General features: G+C 36.9%; 1 long non-coding RNA gene across 2 annotated transcripts; it reads right to left on the bottom strand.

Annotated features, from left to right (window-relative positions):
• Positions 1–605: 605 nt before the first annotated feature.
• On the bottom strand, positions 606–2,568 carry LOC120086639. 2 transcript variants are annotated; one of them, XR_005484281.1, is made up of 5 exons: positions 2,014–2,568; positions 1,868–1,926; positions 1,668–1,788; positions 1,518–1,584; positions 606–769 (listed from the first exon to the last, which is right to left on the bottom strand). It is a non-coding gene; the product is annotated as an uncharacterized LOC120086639 (long non-coding RNA). The 2 variants fall into 2 exon arrangements; XR_005484279.1 differs by having other exon boundaries at positions 1,868–2,568.
• Positions 2,569–9,670: the final 7,102 nt, after the last annotated feature.

The raw sequence follows: 9,670 nt of genomic DNA, 5'->3' as shown, positions 1-9,670 counted from the left end.
CCAACACAACAAATTAGGATCAAATAAGAATAGATATCCTGTTAATGATCTTCTTTTGTCTTGGTCACCTACAAAATCTGAATCAACATATCCATATAGCTCTAAATTTGATTCATTAGTACTTTGATATGTTAATTTTGACTGTTTAGACCAAATTAGATATATTAAAATCCATTTTGTTGCTTCACAGTGTCTTTTGCCAGGGTAGACATGTATCTACGGACTAGAATAGTGTTGTATGATAAGTCTGGTCTAATAGATATCATTAAGTACATTACACTCCTTACAGCTTGATTGTATGGAATTGATTACATTTGAGTCAGATGTTCTATGTTTGTTTCTTTTGGTGAGTTTTCTGAGGAAAGTTTGAAATGACTAACAATAGGTATAGTGACTGGTTTTGCATTAGACATATTAAATGTAACGACCCGACCCCTTAGGACTTAAGTTAGGCCGTTACTAAAATACATGCATGCATGCAACTTAACACAACACTCTTTTATGGTGAAATAAATGCTAAATAAACAAGGGGAGTTCAAAAGTCCTTTATTAAATGCAAATATTACAAACAATAATGGGGTACCCATAAATCATAAAGGTTAATAAATAAGTATGAAAAACAATTCTTAATAATAAGTTTCAAACATCAAAACTAAAAATTTAGCAACGTGAAGGAAATCTAAGTCTTATGAGCGGAAGCATAAAAACTGGTCCCAGTGGCTCGATCATGGATTCTGCTTGTCATTCGCCAGCGCATCACTACTCTTACCTGAAACAATAACATGAGAAAGAATGAATATAAAATACTCAGTAAGTAACCCCACTACTGGGTCAGGCTAGACATCTATGTCCTCTAGATACCTACCTCTGGTGAAACATATAAACTGCTATAGTCCTCATGGGACACATATACACATGAAACAAAAAGGAGATTGAGTTCTATCCTACTGTAGTTAAGTATGCCCACTATCTTTGGTGAATCCCGAAGGAGTCACAATCTGGTGAATCCCGAAGGAGACATAAACTGGTGAATCTCGAAGGAAACACAATAACTGGTGAATCTCGAAGGAAACACAATAACTGGTGAATCCCGAAGGAAACACAATAACTGGTGAATCCCGAAGGAAACACAATAACTGGTGAATCCCGAAGGAAACACAAACCTAGTGGGCATTCTAACTAATCAGTAAAATCACTATCATAGGCTCGACACCATAATTATCATAATATGGCTCTATGACATACATACATGCTTCAACATCATAGCTCTACAACAAACACACATGCCTCAATATCCGCAGATCACATACAACCTCATGGAATCAAATGTCATCTCATGCTAGCATACAAGCATCTATGTGCACAAATACACCTTTCAGATCCTCAAGCAAGAACATGCATTGGTTATACTAAACTATCAATTCATCATGTTGTCATTCTACCTTAACATTCATCTATCATGCTATCATACATCCAGTACCTAGCCCGTGAGCAGTTCCAGTAGTAAGATTACTTACTCAAAATTATGTCTAAACGACAAGCAAAATAATCTTCCTCCTAGCTTAGATGAATCTTGAATCAGGCCTAAACATAAACCAAATTTACAATTAATAAAAAGAGCTTAGTTCCAATAACCAAATTAACCAAATAGTTCCCAATAATCTTACTCAAAGTGTGTTGGTTCGAACATCACCCCATGCTACAAAATCAATACAACCCGACAACTCTAGTCACAAATTCAACCTTAACTCTCATGGACAGCCACTTTGAACCTTCAATTCCAACATTCTATATCACAATTGAATCAATAAATAAGCCATTACTTAGTGGGTATCCAAAAATGATCAACAAAGACCCCAAAACTTACCCAAAAGCTTGTCGAAACCACTCCCAAATCCTCTTGACAACATACTTTTAGCTCTAACGCTTCTCCAAAACTCGATTTTAAAGTATCAATAGATTGAAATAAAACACCATCAACCAAGAAATCCAATTAAAATAGCACAAACTTACCCAAAACAGATCTGACGGCACCCAAGACGACGATCGGGGCGGGGCGGCACCGGACGAACGCGGACGACGGCGACGGATCTGGCTCGAATGGCGCTAGTGCGGCGAAGAGGCTGGGCCACTGGGCATCGGATGAAGGCTGGCGCTAGTGTGGCGAGTGGCGACTAGCAGATAGCCCGACGCGCGGCGTAGGGCGGCTGAAGACTCACGGCTAGGACTTCGATGTCAGACAGACCTGAAGCGTGCGACTGGCTAAGAGAGCGCGACTTGAAGTGAGGGAAAGAGGGAGGCTTCGGCGTGGTTATGAGATAGAAGGGCGACTCGGCTGGAGGCATCAACCAGGTGAACGCGTGCGACAGAGTCGAGTAACGGCTAGGGCTTTCGATTGGAGAAGGAAACGGAACAGTTAGAGCGGCAACACAAACCGAGGCGACACCTGATGGATCGAGCGGCGGCGGCAAGGTCATGAATGTCTATGGCACTATGAAGGAGAAAATTTCAGGGGGGTGTCGCACGTGAAAGAGAGTGGAGGCAGATTTTTTTTTCTTTTTTTCTTTTTTTTTTAAGAAGAAATAAAATAAAATGTTATTTATTTTAGTTTTTAATTTTATTTTATTTTATTTTATTCTATTGTTTCCTTCAAAACCAAATAACTATAAAAAATATTATATATATATATATATATATATATATATATATATATTTAAAATCTTTTTTTTTCCTCTTCAAAACCCGAATTTCAAAATTAAGTCAATCTCCCTAATTTAAAATTAAATTTTCGACACTAACCTAAAAATCAAATTAATTCGGCACAGAACCCAAATTTTCCTTTAAACGAACTGAATTTCAAAAATTGACAAAATCTCCTCAACTATTACAAAATACTTATTTTAAATTAAGAAAAACTCGGGATGTTTACATTAAATTTGTTGATTTACTTTTTCAAGTAGCTTAACTAGCTAATGGTTAGAGTTGAGGGAAGTTCTGTCCCTTTGAATTTCAATCCCAAGGATCTTTCTAGACTGACCCAAGTTTTTCAATGGTCAAATTCTCTCTTTAAGAGATTTTTGAACATGAATTAAATCCTCCTTAATTTCCCTGCTAGTAGCATATCATTAACATAAGTAGTAGATATACTTTGTCCTTACAGGTAGGTGAATTAATATAAGAACAAATATCATAGGAACTTCTTTGAAATCCAATACTCTCTATGTAATCATTAAACCTTCTATACCAGCATCTAGGGGATTGTTTTAGACCATATATAGACTTATTTAGGAGACAGTATAGGTTTTCCTTTCCTCTTTCTTCAAACCCTTTTAGGTTGAACCATATAGATAACCTCATCTAAGTTTCTATGAAGGAAAGCAGTTTTAACAACTAGTTGATCTAGTTCAAGGTACTGAGCAACTAGAGATAAAAGTAGTCTAATAGAGTTTTGTTTTACTACTGGTAAAAAAATTTCAGAAAAGTCTATTCCTTCCCTTTGTGTAAACCCTTTAGCCACTAACCTTGCCTTGTACCTAGGCTTTTTTTCTTTGGTAGAACCCTTCTTTAGTTTATATATCCATTTAGAGGCTATAGGTTTGCATCCTTCAAGTATTATTGACAGTGAGTGACTCCATTTCTTCACACATAGCTCGAATCCAAGACCTAGCATTAGGGCAGTTTACTACCTCTTCAAAGGTGGCTGGTTCTTCGTCATTAGAAGCTATTGTGGCATTTAGAACTAGGTTCATATAGTTAGTTTCAGTATACCTAGCTGGAGGAACTATTACTCTTCTTTGTCTATCCTTAGCCAAAGAATACTGACTTAAATCAGGTACAACTTCAGTATTCCTTGTATTCTCATTTGAGACATCCTCTTCTTCTCCTTCTGAATCAATAGAAGGGTTATGGTTAGTGGAAAAAACTTTAGGCGTCTCCACCTCAATCCTAGCAGTATTAAGGCTATTAGAAACTTCATAAGTTGTCTTTTCTTTTTGCATAAACATCTCTTTTTCTCTGAAAGTGACATCTCTACTTATGACAAACCTTTTCTCAACAGGATTCCACATCTTAAATCCTTTGACACCTTCAGAAAACCCAACAAACATACACTTTACTGCCCTAGATTTTAATTTCCCATTATTTTGGTGAATATAGCCAACACATCCAAATACCCTTAAGTTTTCTAGGTTAGGTGGATGTGTGGTCCATTTTTCTTCAAGAGTTAAAAAATTTAGGGAGGAATGTGGACACCTATTTAAGGTGTACACTGTGTAGCTTGCAACCTCATCCCAATATTTTTCACTCAGGATTGCATCTGATAGGAGACATCTAACCCTCTCCATGACTGTTCTATTTAGTCTTTCAGCTACTCCATTTTGTTGAGGAGTGAATCTAACAGTCCTATGCCTAGTTATTCCTGTTTCTGTACAGAATTTGTTAAACTCTTCAATACAAAATTCCAGTCCATTATCAGTTCTTAGGTATTTAATTTCTTTAGAAGTTTGCTTCTCTATCATGAGTCTCCACTCCTTAAACCTATCAAACACTTGGTCTTTAGTTTTAAGGAAGTAGACCTAACTTTTCCTAGAGAAGTCATCAGTAAAAGAAAGTAAATACTTTGAACCACTTAGGCTAGGTGTAGGAGCTGGACCCCATAGGTCAGAGTGTATATAGTCTAGGATAGCTTTTGTGGCGTGGTGTGCTTTAGTGAAACTTTGCCTTGTGGCTTTCCCTAAAACATAGTGTTCACAAAAGGTTAGATTTTCTGAGAGACCTTTAGGTAGAATCCCTTGTTTAGATAGGACTTCTAGGCCTTTAGCACTAATGTGAGATAATCTTTTGTGCCATACATCAGCCTCTGTGACCTCATTTATGGTGGTAACATATGCCCCTGTCATCATTTCAACTCCTTTGACCACAAATAAGTCATTTATCTTTTCCCCAACTAATATCACCTTAGAATCCTTTAGCACCTAAAGGGTTCCTCCTTTACCCCTATACTCACACCCAATTGCATCTAGCATACCTAAGGAGATTAGATTTCTCTTAAGTAATAGAACATATCTTACATTCCTAAGAAGTTTAATAGTTCCATCCTTAAGTTTCATGGAAACAGAGCCAATGCCTTCTATTTTACAGCCTTAGTTGTTTCCCATATACACCATTTCTTCTTCAATTTCTTTAAAGGTGTTAAACTAATGTCTCATTGAGGTCATGTGATAGGTGCATCCAGAATCTAGAACCCAATCATGTTTTCCTAGAGGATTTACATGATTGGATTTGTCTAAAGTTGAGGCTAAAGCATCTGAGTAAATGAAGGATCATTCTACAACAGATGCTTCGGGCTGTTTGCCTTTTGAGTCCTTGATTCTTTCTTTTTAAGATTAAACAGTCCTTAATTAGATGTCCTTTCTTCTCGCAGTACTTACATTTTATTTTCTGTTTTGATTTGTTATCTTCTGAGTTGTGAGGTTTTCTATCCTTTGAATGGTTTTGTTTGAAGTTTTCTTTAGCAAATAAACCTTCACCACTAGGATGATCCTTTCTATCAATATGTAACTCTAGCTCTCTAGTTCTTAGGGCTGAGATTATAGTGTCTGTGCTTATACTATCCCTTCCATACTTTAGAGTATTTTTTATTTCTTTATAGGGTTCAGGCAAGAAGTTTAGAAGCACATAGGCCTCATTTTCATCACCAAGTTTTTCTCCTAGAGTTTTAAATTCAGCAACAATTTTCTTGAACTCATTTAAGTTATCAGTTAAAGTTTTAAATAAATTCATTTTAAATGTGAAGAATTTCTCCCTAAGATACATTTTACTAGAAAGATCTTTAGTAGCATATAACTCTTCTAGCTTAGTCCATATCCTATATGTAGTTTCTTGATCTAAAACTTGTCTAAGAACACTGTTACTAAGGTTTAGAACCAATGTACCATAGGCTGCCAGCTCCCAGTCTTCTTTTTCTTGGGCTATCACAGTGGCAAGGAGTGTTGATGGTCAAGGAGGGCTTTGTGAGCTTTCTGCTGGCTGAGAATCACCTTGATTTTAGCCTTCCACAGTCCGAAGTCTCCTTTGCTATCGAATTTCTCCACTTCAAATCTTGCTACTAACATTTTTGGATGAAAACTTGAGTCTTGATTCAAGAATTATAATCTTGTAAGTCTTTTGCTCTGATACCACTTTGTTGGGATTGCATCTTGATATAAGTTTGAAATAAGCCCAAATGATGAATGATTTGTGTGGCCTTTCTTGCTGATCCATTTCGTGAGTCCAGTATTTTGCCCCAAATCAATTTTGGTTTGGTAGAATTCTTGGCTATCAATTGTCCACTAACTTCCAGCTGATGTGCTCCACGTGGTTTGCTCCACTACTCTTTGCCTGATGGAAGTGAAAAAAAAAATTATCTTCTGATGGGTGATTATTCAGAAATTAATTTCCTTTCTTTCTCTTGCTCTCTCGTTCTCCGTCTTTTCGATTTCTTCAGAATTTCTTCTAACTCTAATGTCTCTGCTTGATTTTGTGTGACTGTTTCAAGTAAATGATGAAGAACAAATGCATGCAACCATGTAGACGAAGGGAAGAAAAGAAGAAGAACACAACGATATACGTGGTTCAGCTTAATGTTGCCTACATCCATGGGAAGGAGGGAGATCTTTATTGAGAGCTAAGTCACAGATTCTTTCTTTTACAGATTTCAAGTTCTTCTTGAAGCTGTTGTAATTGTATGCTACGAAATTTGTAAATGATGAGTATTTATACTAGTTTTTCTGATACAAGTAGTTACAATAACAGACTGTAAAAGTTAAAGAAATGTGAAATAGTTCTTGAATGTTGAATGTTTGAGCTTATATTCTTCAAGATGTAATTAGACTTATATTTTTCTTGTCTCAAAGAGTAAGAAGGCTTCTAGGGTAGATGATTTCAGACCAATTAGTCTGGTGACTTCTTTATATAAGTTCATCTACAAAGTTCTCGCTAAAAGGCTAAAAGAACTCTTCCCTCGATTGTTTATGAATCTCAAGCTGCTTTTATGGAGGGGTGTCAAATTCTCAATGTTATTTTGATTGTTTCAGAGTCAATTCAGGAATGGCAAGTGAGTTGGAAAAAGGGTGTCCTTCTAAAACTAGACTTGGAAAAAGCTTATGATAAGGTGGACTGGAGATTCCTTGATAATGCTTTAAGATTTAAAGATTTTGGTCGAATGTGGAGAAAATGGATATGGGGCTGCTTGACTTCAACCAACTTCTCCATTATTATAAATAATAGACCTAGGGGTAAGATCTTCCAGAATAGAGGGTTGCGGCAAGGAGACCCCCTCACCTCTTTCCTTTTTACTATTGTGAGAGATCCCTCAGTAGCCTCATCTATTACTGTAATGAAAGAATGGCCATCAGAGGCTTCTCCTTTGGTAATATGTCTTATAAGTTGACCCATCTTCAATATGCTGATGACACCATTCTGTTTTGCTCTTGGGAGGATGGCAATGTGTGGGCTTGGTGGTGTGTGATTAATCTATTTCTTTTGGGCTTGGGGTTATCCCTTAACTCCTCCAAAACCTCCCTCATTGGTATTAACATGAGTAATGAAGTGGTGAATGTCTTTGCTTTGAGAATCGGGTGCAAGGTTGAAACCTTCCCGTTCATTTACTTGGGCTTTCCGATGGGTGCTAAGAACTCGATAAGAAGGCTTGGAAAGGTCTTGAGGAGAAGTTTAAAATGAAAATTGATAAATGGAGAAGTATATCTCTTTTGAAAGGTGGCAGATTTGCCTTCGCCCAGTCGGTCTTAAATAGCCTCCCTTGCTACTTTTTCTCTTTGATGCAAGCACCGGTGAAGACTTGAAGAAAATCGAATCCGAGGATTTTCATGAGCAATGGAATAGATCATTCCAAATTATAATCATGTATGAACATTACAAATTATAGTCTAAACAAAACAAACAGTTATGCAATCAATATAGAAGTTACAGCATGATACAACAAGAAACAAAAAGAAAAGCTACGAATGTATGTCGACTCGTCTCCACGCTCCTTGCTCAAGAACGCTCGAACATAGCAACCTCGAACGCTCGAACAACACGACCGCTCCTCAGCACGAACACCACGCACTGGAACTCCGCAATCGCCTCGGTCACGAGCACCCCAGCAACACGAACGACCTCCATAGAACCTCGACCATGTCGAGTTGAGTATGACACCACTAAGAAGGCTACCTTGGTATTCTCGGTGTGAGAATCTAGAGGGTGGGCTCTATTTAGACTTGGTATGAGGTAGACGAAGGAGGAAAGAACAATCGTGTACACGATTGGGCAAGTAGGAGATGGCTGAAACCTATAGTATAGGTCGATGCCCAATCGTTTAGCAAAAGCTAAGCGATCGTTTGACTCATCGTTTAGCAGCGTGTCTGTCACCTACAAACACTACAAGATCATTTACCTTTTGTCAAGCTATCATTTAGTAAATCTGTATTTACTTGATAAGCTCCGTTAGATTCTTTTTGCAAGAGAGAAATCTCAAAAAATTTTTTTGCCAAAAACTTACTAAAATTAGGAAAACAATTTTTCTTTTATCTTACAATTACCATGAACCACCAATAACCTCCCACTCAATTGGTTATTAGAGAAAAAGATTTAATTATCCAATAATTAATATTATTATAAATATAAATGGTAACCAACTTATCATACTATATTTATAACCTATAGTTTTAATATTTCATCTCATGAAACACATAAACCATAATTCTTTTTCTATTTCAAGATACTTAATGTAAATATCATTTACATTAATCCTCCACTAGATATATCTCATACATCATATCGATTATATCATATATAATCAAAATACCTCTTGTCAATTTGAATATTTCAAATCAACACCAAGAACTGATCCTCAATTGAATCCATTGAGCTACTAAGGGGACCTTATGGACCTTTAGCTCGAAGCTCCAGCGGTACGTAAATAGATGACTAAACTCTTTATTCACAAGATCCACCATCCATTAACTGCCAGGCACTCCACTAAAGACCGACAACTAAACTCTTCTTACCACAGATATATTATGTGTCCATCTTAAACAATCAGCAGTGCGACAACCCTTCACAGATCGCTTGTAAATACAACTCGGCCAATAACCGTTATGCCCCTGTAGTTACATCTAACTCCTTAAGTACCACTGATCCCTCTAATGAACATAAGTCATAGTCCTACTATGACTGAGTTCTCTCTTCCAAAGAGAAGCTGTGACCATTATGTTTAAGCCCCAGAATCAGCCTTTAAGGGAGCAATCTCTCTACTTATTCCTGCTTCGAGAAAGGAGCGAATTCCATCTTGTGGATTGAGTTCCCACCTTCCAGATCAGACAAGTTCCCAAAAAGGTAGGCATGTTGAGTTGGCAAACCACTCTCACCCATACTAATCAAAGGACCACCCTCAAAGGCAGGTGTAAGCCCTAAACCTTAACCCTAAATTCTTATGTGATTTCTTAAGCTTGAGATTTATATAAGTAAACTAAAGGAGGAGTAAGGGAACATTAGCAAATTAAAGACGTACACAAGAGAGGTTAGTTTGGCTCAGGGATTAAGTTAATCATGGTTAAGTTAGAATTAAGTGAGTATTAAGGATTATTATTATTATTATTATTATTATTTATTAAGTAACTACAAAGGGAAT

Source organism: Benincasa hispida, chromosome 1 (genome assembly GCF_009727055.1).
Source record: "Benincasa hispida cultivar B227 chromosome 1, ASM972705v1, whole genome shotgun sequence".
In the NCBI taxonomy this organism is placed as follows: Eukaryota; Viridiplantae; Streptophyta; class Magnoliopsida; order Cucurbitales; family Cucurbitaceae; genus Benincasa; species Benincasa hispida.
Note: the sequence above shows the minus strand (reverse complement) of the source record. Positions and strands in the feature narration are given on the sequence as shown.